General features: G+C 50.9%; 2 protein-coding genes across 2 annotated transcripts in view; one reads left to right on the forward strand and one right to left on the reverse strand.

Annotated features, from left to right (window-relative positions):
- Positions 1-6174, reverse strand: part of LOC144755257 (uncharacterized) — an 82209-nt gene extending 76035 nt beyond the window's left edge. The window contains exon 1 of the mRNA XM_078644004.1: positions 4475-6174. The gene's annotated coding sequence lies outside the window, so the exon portion shown is untranslated. The remainder of the gene's footprint in view (positions 1-4474) is intronic.
- The window catches only part of ACADSB (acyl-CoA dehydrogenase short/branched chain), a 299742-nt gene that overhangs the window by 6295 nt on the left and 279295 nt on the right, over positions 1-14152 (forward strand). The window lies entirely within an intron of this gene.

The raw sequence follows: 14152 nt of genomic DNA on the forward strand, positions 1-14152 counted from the left end.
GCCTCTAACACTTTCCTCAGGTGGACCAGGTGATCCTCCCAGGTGGAGCTAAAGACAGCAATATCGTCAAGATAAGCTGCACAGAAGTCATCCAGCCCAGTGAGGACTTGATTCACCAACCTTTGGAAGGTGGCAGGTGCATTTTTCAGTCCAAAGGGCATTACCACAAATTGATAATGCCCTCCAGGGGTAGAAAATGCTGTCTTAGGTTTGGCTTCCTCAGCTAACCTGATTTGCCAATACCCAGCTGTCAAATCAAATGTGCTTAAGAAGTTGGCAGAAGCCAATCTATCTATAAGCTCATCTGCTCTTGGTATTGGGTGGGCATCAGTCTTAGTGACTGCATTGAGGCCTCTGTAGTCTACGCAAAACCTCATCTCTCTCTTACCACCCTGGGTGTGAGGCTTTGGCACTAGAACTACTGGGCTAGCCCAAGGGCTATCTGAGGGCTCAATGACTCCCAGTTCCAACATTTTCTGCACTTCAGTTTTGATGCAGTCTCTAACATGATCAGGCTGCCTGTAGATTTTACTCTTGACAGGCAGACTGTCTCCAGTGTCAACATCATGGGTGCACCAATCAGTTTGGCTGGGTGTCAGAGAGAACATATGTCGAAAGGATTGCAGAACTTGCCTGCAATCCTGTTGCTGATGTTCAGTGAGGCTGCCACAAAAGACAACACCATCAACTGACCCATCATCAGGATTCTGAGTGAGCAGGTCTGGGAGAGGGTCACTCTCTTCCTCCTGTCCCTCATCTGTGGCCATGAGCAAGCTCATGTCCTTCCTGTCAACATATGCTTTGAGCCTGTTAACATGGAGCACTCTGAGAGGGCTCCTGGGAGTTCCAAGGTCCACCAAGTAGGTAACCTCTCCCTTTTGCTCAATGATGGTGTGGGGCCCAGACCATTTGTCTTTCAGAGCTGCTGGGGCCACTGGCTCCAGCACCCACACCTTCTGTCCTGGCTGGTACACAGTCAGTACAGCCTTTTGGTCATGCCAAGCTTTTTGAAGTTCCTGGCTGGCCTCAAGGTTTTTAGATGCCTTCTCCATATACTCAGCCATCCTGGAGCGGAGACCAAGTACATAGTCCACTATGTTGGTTGCAGGCTTTTTGAGAGGTCTCTCCCATCCTTCCTTCACCAAACACAGGGGTCCTCTTACAGGATGCCCATACAGAAGCTCAAAAGGGCTGTAACCAACCCCCTTCTGTGGGACCTCTCTGTAAGCAAACAGGAGGCAGGGGATCAGGACATCCCATCTTCTCCTAAGAGGTTCAGGTAGTCCATGAATCATCCCTTTCAGGGTCCTGTTGAATCTCTCAACAAGCCCATTGCATTGTGGATGGTAGGGTGTGGTGAACTTGTAGTTCACACCACACTCCTTCCACATGGCAGTCAGATATCCTGACATGAAGTTTGTACCTCTGTCAGAAACGACCTCCTTAGGGAAACCCACTCTGGAGAACACTCCAACTAGGGCTCTTGCCACTACAGGGGCTGTAGTGGTCCTAAGGGGAATAGCCTCAGGATACCTGGTGGCATGGTCCACCACCACCAGTATAAACTTGTGTCCTGATGCTGTCTGGGGTTCCATTGGACCAACAATGTCAATCCCCACTCTTTCAAAGGGAACCCCCACCACAGGTAGTGGTATGAGGGGGGCCTTTGTTGTGCCACCTGACTTGCCACTGGCTTGGCAAGTGACACATGAGCGACAAAACTCCTTGGTATTCTCATTCATATGGGGCCAGTGAAAGTGTGAGACAAGCCTGTCCCAAGTCTTTGTCTGACCTAAATGACCTGCAAGGGGAATCTCATGGGCCAAGGTGAGAAGGAAACCTCTCAGAGACAAGGGGATGACCAGCCTCCTGGTTGCACCAGGCTTGGGGTCTCTTGACTCAGAGTACAGGAGTCCATCTTCCCAGTATACCCTGTGGGCACCTGTGGCATTCCCTGCAGCCTCAGCAGCAGCCTGCTGTCTGAGGGGTTCAAGGGAAGGGCAGCTCAACTGTTCCTTCCCCAGGTCTGCTCTGGAGGGTCCCCCTGAGCCCAGAAACTCAACTTGATCAAGTTCAAGCTCTTTAGGCTCAGTTTCCCTCAGCTCTGCTAGATCAGCCTCCTCAGAGACTTGATCCTCAACCTGGGGCAAGGGGGAAGGCAAAGCCTTACCCTTACTGCTCTTCTTCTTGGGAGGTGTCTGGTCCATAATTTCAGGATCCAGCACCTGTTCAGTGGGGCATCTTCTGGCCTGTGACCTAGTCACAGCAAGCACATGTGCTGGCAAGCCTAACATCTCCATGTGAGTCCTCTGCTCCACTTCTGACCATTGTGATGACTCCAAATCATTGCCCAACAAACAATCCACTGGGAGGTCTGAACTGACTACAACTTTCTTTTGTCCCTTCACTCCACCCCAGGAGAAAGCCACAATTGCCACACTATGACTAGTAGTGACATTGCTGGCATTGGTCACCAGGAAATCAGTACCTGGCATGATCTGTCCAGGGTCCACAAAGTTAGGTGTCACCATGGTGACACTGGCACAAGTGTCCCTATAGGCCTGAGCCATTTTGCCATTAATCAAAGGTGTCTGCCTGTATTTGCCCAAAGTATTGGGACTTATTTCAGGGGACATATCCATATCCCCTGTACAGACAAGGACAGCCTGAGTGAGTGTGCCAACTAAGTTGTCAGACCCCTCAGTACCCAAGGTTAACCCAACTAATGCCTTGGGAGTGACACTACCACTACTGACTGTACTAGGGGGTGCAGTTGCTTTAGGAGCTGTAGTGGCAGGAGTTTGTCCTCCTCCTCTTTTGGTGCACTCACTAAACCAGTGAGATTTACTTTTGCAGTACTGGCACCACCTTTTTGACTGGCCTTCTTGAGTCTTCTTCTTCTGGGAAGCCTGACCCCCACCCTCTTTGGTTTGTTGGGGACCTGGTGAAGACTTCTGGTCATTTTGCTCATTCTTAACATTACCCTTCTGGTCTGCTTTCTTCTGACCACCCTGGTTCTGGTTCTGGTTCTGCTTGATCCTTGTCCTGACCCATTTGTCTGCCTTCTTTCCCAATTCTTGGGGAGAGGTCAGATCTGAATCAACAAGGTGCTGGTGCAGCAACTGGTTCTGACAATTGTTCAAAATTTGTTCTCTCATCATTAGATTATACAATCCTGTGTAATCTGTAACCTTGCTACCCAGCAACCAGCCCTCCAAAGCCTTAGTGGCACAATCCACAAAATCAGACCAGTCCTGAGACTGAGTTTTCTGGGTGTCTCTGAACAGCAACCTGTACTGCTCAGTGGTTAAACCAAACCCATCAACCAGTGTATTCTTCAGGACCTGGTAATTGTTAGCATCCTCCACTCTTGTAGTGAGGAGCTTATCTCTACCTTTACCATCAAAGGAGAGCCACAGTATAGCTGCCCACTGACTCTGGGGAATGTTCTGCACAGTGCAGGCCCTCTCCAGAGCAGCCATCCATTTCTGGATGTCATCCCCTTGCTTAAAGGGGGGCACTATTTTAGTCAGGTGTTTAGTATCTAAACCCTTCTCTCTATCTCTTGGGAGATTGCTGCCACCAGTGGGAGCTAGCCCACTCATCTGCTGCTCTCTTGCCAGGGCAAGCTTCTCTTTGGCCAGGGCAATTTCTTCCCTTTCAATCCTCAGTTCAGCTTGTCTCATCCTAGCCTCATGCTCCCTTCTCTGAGGGGAAGTAAATCTCCTCTGTGGAGGATTCCTTCTCCCCTGAGAAGAGGCATTAGAGTGCAGAGATCTATTGGAGTCCCTAGAAAGAGATCTATCTCTCCTAACTCCAAGGTTAGGCCCACTTCGGGTTAGTACTGGGGGGCCCCCAGATCCTAGCCCAAGTAAGTCTAAGTTGGTCTTGGTTAGCCTTCTGACTACCTCAAGATTCTTGTCTGCCTCATCCCCAGAGAGTACCTCCTGATCCTCCTCCTCAACTGCTGAATCAGTGTTGGGGAGGTCTGGATCCCCAGAGGTTCCCTCTAAGGCTGGCATGCTCCCATGTAACTGAGAGAGCTTTCTGGCATCATATGTCTCTAAGAGACCTATCAGAAAGGGAAGGGTGGGGTTAGACCCCTGCTTCAGTTTCCTGGAGACACAGATTTGTCTCATCTCCTGAAAATTGAGAGCTGCATATCTCGAAGTGACCTGTGGAGGGTCAACACTGACCAGGGGAGTCTCAGTAGAGTCCCCCTGAGTCGACATGCTTTTCTAGTGAGGTGTAAGTGGTGCACTTACCTACACTATATGTTTGCCTACTGATCCCTTGCTAGAGTTGTAGTTTAGGGTGTGCTAGGCCCTAGGAGCTACAACAGCTGGTTCAGTAGAACTCAGAGTATTCTAAGCTAAGTTATATGTACCTTTAGTACTTATGTGATCTTTCACAAGATATTCTTAGGGCATGTGTGGTAAAACAACAGCAAGCTCAAATCCCAACCGCTGCCCACCAATGTGAGAAGTTGGCCTGATGTGCAGTGCTCACTATTCTAGTGATCACTATATATCAGTCCAAACAACCCTTATTGATGATTGGTTGTAAGTCAACCTTATAGACCAGCTATCCTAGTAGCATGGATACGAGCAGTCTAAGGCTAAGACTCTAGAGGGCGTGTTAAGCCAGCTGTTTTACCATCACATTACCCCTTGAACACCCAGTGAAAGGACACCACACAAGTTGTTATGAAAATAAACAGTGTATTTATTTATAACAAGACTACCCTGGCTCTTTATGAGACAGGGAGCTAAGCACACAACAAAACTCTTACGAAAATACTTTTAAGTTAGCACGTTACACAAATGCCCGAGGGGCACGAAAAACCATATACACTAAAAGTGGAATGCGAATTACTAGCAGGTAAGTAACAGTTCTAATAGGCTTTGGAATCGCTAGGACTGGACTAGGGAATCGTTAGATTACTACTAGGAGGCCCAGGGGACTCGGGTGCAGAGTGTGCACTCTCACGCGGGATGCGGGACAAAGTCTATGGAGGCTAGTAAAGGCAAAGTTAGTGTTCACGGGCGAACCCGACCTGGTAGGAAGAAAACGACAGTGGATCCTGACCCTTGGATAGTGAGGCTATGCTGGGACACCGGAGTGCCGAAGTTACCTAGCCCAGGGGCTGCAGCTGCATAGGCCTGAAAAGACGTCGGGGATCTCGTTGCCGGACCGGGAGCCTGGAAGGAAGAAGTTGCTGGCAGGCGACCAGTGAAGGAAAGTTCGATGGATCCAAGCCTGGATCAAGGAAGAAGAAAACCTGAAAGCAGAGGGGACCAAGTTCTTGAATCACTAGCCAGTGATTACGTGGGCACCAGGATGGCACCGGGCGAAGTCACCGCAGTCAGGTGAGTGGGCGCTGCTGGGCTCTGCAGTCTCTCGGACCAGGAGGCGTTGTCGGCGACCAGGATGGAGGTGCGAGCTGTCCCACGAAGGATGAGGTCGTTGGCGTCGAAGTTACCCAGGATTGGGCAACAAGCCTTGGCTAATTCAAGCCCACGCGGTGGACTCAAAATGGCGTCTTGAGTGGACCAGGAGGGTCCAGGGTGCTCCTCTTCGGGAAGGGAGCAAGGGCCAGTCTGGAGCAACCAGACCAGCAGCAGAAATGTCGTCGGGCGTCGTCAGGGAGGCCACAAGCCAACGGGCTAGTAGCCAAACAACGCGGTGAGCAGCGGAAAGCAGAAGGGCCCCACGCAGATCGTGGAGATGCTGGGGGGCTGCTCTTCGGTGCTGGAGCTGCTCAGGGTGGGGGCTTCTCGGACCCCAAAGCACTCACCAGTGGAATACTCGGCGGGCTTGCTGTGTAGAAGTCGTGCAGTCTTGGCGATGGCCGGTCCCTCGAGGTCTCGTCGCACCCACGGTTCTCAGCTGTGCTGTAGAGGTGGGTAGAGGTCAGAGGTGCCAGGGAAGCCGGGTCTCGTCGAGCTGGGCAGTCGGATTCCGGAGGAAGGACGTGCAGCAGACCGCAGTGTTCTGTAGATGGTGCCTGCGGGTGCAGGGTGACTACTCCTTAGTCACAAGGGAGAAATCTTAGGAAGAAGTCTTGAGTTCCTTTCGCAGAAAGTAGTTTCAGGATTCAAAGATGATCTGATTTGGAAGGGGGCCAGTCTCTACCTTTATCCTGTAAAAAGGGGCTGGCACGCGACTAAGTCCTGCCCTATGGGTGGGACTAGGAGGGGGGTGGTTACACCCACTTCCTTGGCGGGCTTTTCCCCAGCACAGGGTCTGGAATGACCCTGGAACTGGTTCAAGCCGGCCTATGCATAGTGAGCACCGGGGTGCTACTTGCAGTCACCTTCCTCTAAAGCCCTGCCTACCTATAATACACAAAACCCTGTCTGGGACGGTGCTGGCACCGCCCCTGGCAGGAAACCCTTTGTCCTTATCTCCTGCTCTGGGAGGACTCCCAGCAGCAGGAGGGCAGACTTGTGTCTCGGTGGCAGCATCCATTTTGTGGATGCTAAGGCTCTGTCTGACGTTTAACCGGGTTATAGGTTACAGGCATGTCGTGTCCCTCTAGAAGGGTGGAATGCTAACCCCGTCGCCAGAATTGGCGAGGGGTTAGTATTCCAAGTCGTATGACACCTTACTCGACATGTTTTGATAAAGCGATACCAGAGTTGGCACATAACCGCGAGGATTATAATGCACTTAAGAGTATATGGTATGCGATATCATGGAAACGGCTAAGGGATAGATCCCGAAAGCCGCAGACAGGCTCAGCTCATGCCAGGGCACCATCTCACACGATTCCAGGCACTCTGCCTTCAGGATTGTTAAGGCCTGCCATAGGAGTGACTGATAGGAGATCTGTGTGTCCATTTTAGGGTTAGATATAGGTATACTATATCTAAAGCAAAGGGTGAGTACACCACCTTGCCCCAGCTGTCGTGCAGCCAGTTGTGTCAGATTTAGGTAGTCAATCCAGGGGTGGCACAATACGTGCTTCAGCCCCTGGGAGACCTCTGGGTGCACCTCAGCCCTGGGTACAGGGACTTGGAGAGGGCCCAGTGCCAATTCAGTACCTGGGTACAATTTGGATAGAGAGAACAGCTAGGCTGTGGGTCTGATTAGCAGGCCCACAGCCAGGGAAAGTCGTAAACCAGTGCAGCAAAAAGCAAAAATCTGGGTGATCATAGGATTGCAGACCCTACTCTCCTACACTGGTGTTTTGCTGGTTTTCTGACTTAGTTGACCTGGGACCCTGCTATTCAGGGCCCCAGGCCTACTGCTCTCTCTGTAAAATGGATTCCATGTACCTTAGGTACATATCTAAATTGGATACTGAGTCACCTTATCAGTCCCTGTACAGTGTACCTTAGGTACCCAGGGCATAGGTGTACCCAGGGCCTACCAGGGGCTGCAGCATGTATTATGCCACCCCTGGCTGGCCATCCAAATCTGACACAACTGGCTGCTTGACAGCTGGGGCAAGGTGGTGTAATCACCCTTTGCTTTAGATATAGTATACCTATATCTAACCCTAAAATGGACACACAGATCTCCTATCAGTCACTCCTATGGCAGGCATTAACAATCCTGAAGGCAGAGTGCTTGGAATCGTGTGAGATGGTGCTCTGGCATGAGCTGAGCCTGTCTGCGGCTTTCGGGATCCATCCCTTAGCCGTTTCCATGATATCGCATACCATATACTCTTAAGTGCATTATAATCCTCGCGGTTATGTGCCAACTCTGGTATCGCTTTATCAAAACATGTCGAGTAAGGTGTCATACGAATTGGAATACTAACCCCTCGCCAATTCTGGCGACGGGGTTAGCATTCCACCCTTCTAGAGGGACACGACATGTATGTAACCCCTAACCCCGGTTAAAGTCAGACAGAGCCTTAGCATCCACAAAATGGATGCTGCCACCGAGACACAAGTCTGCCCTCCTGCTGCTGGGAGTCCTCCCAGAGCAGGAGATAGGACAAAGGGTTTCCTGCCAGGGGCGGTGCCAGCACCGTCCCAGACAGGGTTTTGTGTATTGTAGGTAGGCAGGGCTTTAGAGGAAGGTGACTGCACGTGGCACCCCGGTGCTCACTGTGCATAGGCTGGCTGGAACCAGTTCCAGGGTCACTCCAGACCCTGTGCTGGGGAAAAGCCCGCCAAGGAAGTGGGTGTAACCACCCCCCTCCTAGTCCCACCCATAGAGCAGGACTTAGTCGCGTGCCAGCCCCTTTTTACAGGATAAAGGTAGAGACTGGCCCCCTTCCAAATCAGATCATCTTTGAATCCTGAAACTACTTTCCACGAAAGGAACTCAAGACTTCTTCCTAAGATTTCTCCCTTGTGACTAAGGAGTAGTCACCCTGCATCCGCAGGCACCATCTTAAGAACACTGCGGTCTGCTGCAAGTCTCCCCTCCGGATCAAGACTGCCCAGCTCGACGAGAACCGGCTTCCCTGGCACCTCTGACCTCTACCTGCATCATCAGTCACGCTGAGATTCGTGGGTGTGACGAGACCTCGAGGGACCGGCCATCTTCAAGACTGCACGACTTCTGAACAACAAGCCCGCCGAGTGAATTCCTGGTGAGTGCTTTGGGGTCCGAGAAGCCCCCACCCTGAGCAGCTCCAGCACCGAAGAGCAGCCCCCCAGCATCTCCACGATCTGCGTGGGGCCCTTCTGCTTTTTGCTGCTCACCGCGTTGTTTGGCTACTAGCCCGCTGGCTTGTGGCCTTCCTGACGACGCCCGACGACATTTCTGCTGCTGGTCTGGTTGCTCCAGACTGGCCCTTGCTTCCCTCCATCGGAGAAGTACCCTGGACCCTCCTGGTCCACTCAAGACGCCATTTTAGGTCCACCGCGTGGGCCTTGCATTTGCCAAGACTTGTTGCCCAATCCTGGGTCCAGCGACGTCGACAGCAAGAACCTTCGTGGGACAGCTCGCACCTCCATCCTGGTCGCCGACAACGCCTCCTGGTCCGAGAGACTGCAGAGCCCAGCAGCGCCCACTCACCTGACTGCGGTGACTTCGCCCGGTGCCATCCTGGTGCCCCCTTAATCACTGGCTAGTGATTCAAGAACTTGGTCCCCTCTGCTTTCAGGTTTTCTTCTTCCTTGATCCAGGCTTGGATCCATCGAACTTTTCTTCACTGGTCGCCTGCCAGCAACTTCTTCCTTCCAGGCTCCTGGTCCGGCAACGAGATCCCCGACGTCTTTTCAGACCTATGCAGCTGCAGCCCCTGGGCTAGGTAACTTCGGCACTTCGGTGTCCCAGCATAGCCTCACTATCCTAGGGTCAGGATCCACTGTCGTTTTCTTCCTACCAGGTCGGGTTCGCCCGTGAACACTAACTTTGTCTTTACTAGCCTCCATAGACTTTGTCCCGCATCCCGCGTGAGAGTGCACACTCTGCACCCGAGTCCCCTGGGTCTCCTAGTAGTAATCTAACGATTCCCTAGTCCAGTCCTAGCGATTCCAAAGCCTATTAGAACTGTTACTTACCTGCTAGTAATTCGCATTCCACTTTTAAAGTATATGGTTTTTCGTGCCCCTCGGGCATTTGTGTATAACGTGCTAACTTAAGTATTTTCGTAAGAGTTTTGTTGTGTGCCTAGCACCCTGTCCTCATAAAGAGTACAGGGTTGTTGTGATTCTAATAAATACACTGTTTATTTTCATAACACTTGTGTGGTGTCCTTTCACTGGGTGTTCAAGGGGTAATGTGATGGTAAGACAGCTGGTTTAACACGCCCTCTAGAGTCTTAGCCTTAGACTGCTCGTATCCATGCTACTAGGATAGCTGGTCTATAAGGTTGACTTACAACCAATCATCAATAAGGGTTGTTTGGACTGATATATAGTGATCACTAGAATAGTGAGCACTGCACATCAGGCCAACTTCTCACATTGGTGAGCAGCGGTTGGGATTTGAGCTTGCTGTTGTTTTACCACACATGCCCTAAGAATATCTTGTGAAAGATCACATAAGTACTAAAGGTACATATAACTTAGCTTAGAATACTCTGAGTTCTACTGAACCAGCTGTTGTAGCTCCTAGGGCCTAGCACACCCTAAACTACAACTCTAGCAAGGGATCAGTAGGCAAACACATAGTGTAGGTAAGTGCACCACTTACACCTCACTAGAAAAGCATGTCTACCCAGGGAGATTCTACTGAGACTCCCCTGGTCAGTGTTGACCCTCCACAGGTCACTTCAAGATATGCAGCTCTCAGTTTCCAGGAGATGAGACAAATCTGTGTCTCCAGAAAACTGAAGCAGGGGTCTAACCCCACCATTCCCTTTCTGATAGGTCTCTTAGAGACATATGATGCCAGAAAGCTTTCTCAGTTACATGAGAACATGCCAGCCTTAGAGGGAACCTCTGGGGATCCAGACCTCCCCAACACTGCTACTGCAGTTGAGGAGGAGGAGGATCAGGAGGAACTCTCTGGGGATGAGGTAGACAAAGGTCTTGAGGTAGTCAGAAGGCTAACCAGGGCCAACTTAGACTTACTTGGGCTAGGATCTGGGGGACCCCCAGTACTAACCCGAAGTGGGCCTAACCTTGGAGTTAGGAGAGATAGATCTCTTTCTAGGGACTCCATTAGATCTCTGCACTCTAATGCCTCTTCTCAGGGGAGAAGGAACTCTCCCCAGAGGAGATTGACTTCCCCTCAGAGAAGAGAGCATGAAGCAAGGATGAGACAAGCTAGACTGAGGATTGAAAGGGAAGAACTTGCCCTGGCCAAAGAAAAGCTTGCATTTGCTAGAGAGCAGAAAATGAGTGGGTTAGCTCCCACTGGTGGCAGCAATCTCCCAAGAGATAGAGAGAAGGGTTTAGATATTAAACACCTGACTAAAATAGTGCCCCCCTTTAAGCAAGGGGATGACATCCAGAAATGGATGGCTGCTCTGGAGAGGGCCTGCACTGTGCAGGGCATTCCCCAGAGTCAGTGGGCAGCTATACTGTGGCTCTCCTTTGATGGTAAAGGTAGAGATAAGCTCCTCACTACAAGAGTGGAGGATGCTAACAATTACCAGGTCCTGAAAAATGCACTGGTTGATGGGTTTGGTTTAACCACTGAGCAATACAGGTTGCTGTTCAGAGACACCCAGAAAACTCAGTCTCAGGACTGGTCTGACTTTGTTGATTGTGCCACTAAGGCTTTGGAAGGCTGGCTACTGGGTAGCAAGGTTACTGATTTCAAGGGATTGTATAATCTAATTATGAGAGAGCAAGTCTTAAATAATTGTCAGAACCAGTTATTACACCAGCACCTGGTAGACTCTGATCTGACCTCTCCACAAGAATTGGGTAAGAGGGCAGACAAATGGGTCAGAACCAGGATTAGGCCCAAGAACCAAGGTGGTGACCAGAAAAAGGAATCAACCAAGCCTCAAGAGAAGGGTGGGAATAAATCTACAGATCAAACCACATCAGGGCCCCAAAAATCCTCTGAGGGGTGTGGGTCCCAGAATCCTTCCAATAACCAGAAGAAACCTTATTGTTATCCCTGTAAACAGGTGGGTCATTTAAAAACTGACAGCAGTTGCCCAAAGAATAACAATAAGGAAAACATACCCCCAAGTAACATTCCCAAACCTCCTGTTACTACTAGTAGTAATCCCCCAGGTGGTGGGAGTGCCCCCAAGAATTTGGGTGCATTTACTTTGGGAGGTCCTGGGGACTCTGGCCTAACCAGGTCCCCAAACTTAGATACTCTTGTCTGTGAGACTGGCATGGGGTTTGCCAACTTCACAACTTGTCCCAACACTTTGGGCAAGTACAGACAGGAGCCCCTCATCAATGGTATAAAAGTTGAGGCCTATAGAGACACAGGGGCTAGCATCACTATGGTGACTGAGAGTCTAGTCCCCTCAAGGCAACTTTTACCTGGTGCCACATACCAGGTGACCAATATTGATGGAGTACAGAGAGATCATCCCATGGCAGTGGTCAATCTCAGCTGGGGAGGTGTCACTGGCCACAAGAGAGTGGCAGTGTCACCAAACTTGCCTGTAGATTGCCTACTGGGGAATGACTTAGAGCTCTCAGCCTGGGCTGAAGTAGAGCAAGAAACCCATTCTAGAATGGTGAACACCCATGGTAAGGTTAGTGGGGCAGTGATAGCCACAGCCCCAGTCCAAGATGCCCTCCCTGAACAGGTCAGGAGGGTTGTGCCAGTCACAACCCAATCTCAGACAACTTCCTTCCCAGAACAGGTTGTCAAGGCTGTCATGGTAACAGCCCACACCCAAACTGAGCCCCCTCCTGAAAAGGTTGGGAGAGTTGTGATGGCCACAGCTCAAACTCAGACAGATGATAGTGTTGTGAAGCCTGAAACTATGGATCACTCCACTCAGACAGAGAGTATTGAGGAGGAAGAGAAATCTCCCTCCCACCAGACTTTAGGAAGGGATCAGCCTCCTCAGGGAACTGATCTGACCCCTTGTGAAGAAACTGCCACAGAGGTAGTCAGGCCTAGTCTGGCAGAACCCCTGATGTCAGTGGACCCTTCCAAGGTGGGACCCAGTCTGGAGCAGGTAACCTGCCCCTCTCTACCCTGCCTCAGTCAGCCCAGGGCTGTAGAGATCAGGGAGGCCAGTGTTGGACCCCAAAGGGCCCCCTGTCCAAAAGAATTCCCCAATCAGCAGATTAAGGACACTGAAGCTAGTAGACCTAGCCAAGTGAAAATAAGACACACTCCTGAGGGATCCCCCTTAAAATTAGTTAGGGACCTCCCACAGATGGACACTGTTGGGCACAGCCAAACCTGGGACCTGAGGGCCCCAGACCTGAACTGTCCCTCCAGTAAGCCAAACAGAGGGACCCAACCTCCAGCTGTAGGTAGCCAGAGGTTGACCCTGAGAGCCCAAAACAACTCAGTCTTGGAAAGAAAGGCCTCTATGGTGGATAATGATTGGAGGAAGCTGAGCCCAAAGTTAGTGGAGCCTCACTTCAGTACTCCATTTCAGCACCAGCCTTTTTCTTTGACAAAACACACCACAGGTAGAGATTCCCTATGGTGGAGACCCTCAGACACCCTTAGGGTGAGGGATTGCTTAGTGGACCATGACATAGGGGGTAACCATGCCAGTGCTGGTACTTCCTTAAATGGCCACTTAGGCAATATAGGCTTACCTGGACAAGGATAGCCTTATCTCCTTTCGTTTGGGGGGGGGGTTATGTAGGAAGGTAGAGCCCTGACTATGGTTGCCCCCAACTTTTTGCCTGGTGTTTTGCTGGTTTTCTGACTTAGTTGACCTGGGACCCTGCTATTCAGGGCCCCAGGCCTACTGCTCTCTCTGTAAAATGGATTCCATGTACCTTAGGTACATATCTAAATTGGATACTGAGTCACCTTATCAGTCCCTGTACAGTGTACCTTAGGTACCCAGGGCATAGGTGTACCCAGGGCCTACCAGGGGCTGCAGCATGTATTATGCCACCCCTGGCTGGCCATCCAAATCTGACACAACTGGCTGCTTGACAGCTGGGGCAAGGTGGTGTAATCACCCTTTGCTTTAGATATAGTATACCTATATCTAACCCTAAAATGGACACACAGATCTCCTATCAGTCACTCCTATGGCAGGCCTTAACAATCCTGAAGGCAGAGTGCTTGGAATCGTGTGAGATGGTGCTCTGGCATGAGCTGAGCCTGTCTGCGGCTTTCGGGATCCATCCCTTAGCCGTTTCCATGATATCGCATACCATATACTCTTAAGTGCATTATAATCCTCGCGGTTATGTGCCAACTCTGGTATCGCTTTATCAAAACATGTCGAGTAAGGTGTCATACGAATTGGAATACTAACCCCTCGCCAATTCTGGCGACGGGGTTAGCATTCCACCCTTCTAGAGGGACACGACATGTATGTAACCCCTAACCCCGGTTAAAGTCAGACAGAGCCTTAGCATCCACAAAATGGATGCTGCCACCGAGACACAAGTCTGCCCTCCTGCTGCTGGGAGTCCTCCCAGAGCAGGAGATAGGACAAAGGGTTTCCTGCCAGGGGCGGTGCCAGCACCGTCCCAGACAGGGTTTTGTGTATTGTAGGTAGGCAGGGCTTTAGAGGAAGGTGACTGCACGTGGCACCCCGGTGCTCACTGTGCATAGGCTGGCTGGAACCAGTTCCAGGGTCACTCCAGACCCTGTGCTGGGGAAAAGCCCGCCAAGG

The sequence above is a fragment of the Lissotriton helveticus genome, chromosome 5_1, assembly GCF_964261635.1.
Source record: "Lissotriton helveticus chromosome 5_1, aLisHel1.1, whole genome shotgun sequence".
Taxonomy (NCBI): domain Eukaryota; kingdom Metazoa; phylum Chordata; class Amphibia; order Caudata; family Salamandridae; genus Lissotriton; species Lissotriton helveticus.